Source organism: Tupaia chinensis, unplaced genomic scaffold (genome assembly GCF_000334495.1).
Source record: "Tupaia chinensis unplaced genomic scaffold, TupChi_1.0 Scaffold144894_1, whole genome shotgun sequence".
Taxonomy (NCBI): domain Eukaryota; kingdom Metazoa; phylum Chordata; class Mammalia; order Scandentia; family Tupaiidae; genus Tupaia; species Tupaia belangeri.
This window is the reverse complement of record NW_006204753.1, coordinates 126,306-127,417: the sequence shown is the minus strand read 5'-3', so window position 1 is coordinate 127,417 and position 1,112 is coordinate 126,306.

Genomic DNA, 1,112 nt, shown 5'->3' with positions numbered 1-1,112 from the left:
GCTGAACACTGTCATCAGGGAACTGAAACAAACCACAGTGAGCTATCTCTTCTCCCCGGCTACGATGGATGGCCGTGATGAAAAAGAGAAATGTCACCAGCAAAACCCCAGCCGTGCTAAGTGTTGGAGAGGGTGTCCAGAGGACATTGAACCCTCACACACTGCTGGTGGGCATGTGAAACGGTGCAGCTGCTTTGGGAAAGAGGTTGGCCATGTTTCAAAAGGTCAAAAATGGAGTTACCACATGACCCAACAAGTCCACTCCTGTCGAAGGAAAAGGGAAAACATACGTTTACGCAAAAACTTGCATGCAGATGTTCCTAACAGGTGGAAACCACCTGACTCTGCTAATAAGTACACGAACTGAGGTCTCTCTATGGTTTGGCTCTAAGAAGAAATGAAGGGACCTGAAGACATGATGTAAAAGACACACGCACACCCCACGACTGCATGCATTTCAGATGTGCCAATCTGTAGTAGAAAGTAGATGAGTGCCGGGGCCTAGGGAAGGCCGAATGGAGAGTGGCGCCCGATGGGCTTTCCCTTTGAGCTCATGACCATGGTCGCACAGCTCTAAATTTGCGAGAAGCCATTGATTTCTACGTATTAAATGACTTGAATCTCCGTAAAGCTGTTTAAAAAGTAAAGGGAAAGAATGCAAGGGAACGAAAACCCGAAAACCCGATTCAGGGCTGTAGTGGCCGGCGGGGGAGGGGCCAGGTAGAAAGGACTGTCAGCCTGGAGTCCCCGCGCCAGGCAGTGGCATGTGATAGCATCGAGCCCTTCGGGTTAGGGACTGTCAGGGGTGTCCTGAGGTAAGAGCGCGAGTTCTCGGCCGGTGTGCTCCGGAAGGGCCGGACCTAGGAGGCCGCGCACCAGCAGCAGGTGGCCCCAGGCGCGCCCCCGAGCACCCTGGTGGGCCGGGGCCGAGGCGCGCGCCCCAGGCCCGAGGGGGTGTGGCGAGGGCGCGCACTGGTTCTAGGGTTGCCCAGGGCAGCGAGCGGGGAGTTGGGGGGGGTGGTGCCGCAGACGCCCCCATTGGGCGAAGGGGGTCGGCTCGTCGGGGGCGGGACCGGGTGGCTGGCCGGCGGCGGGGAAGTGCGCTGGGCCCC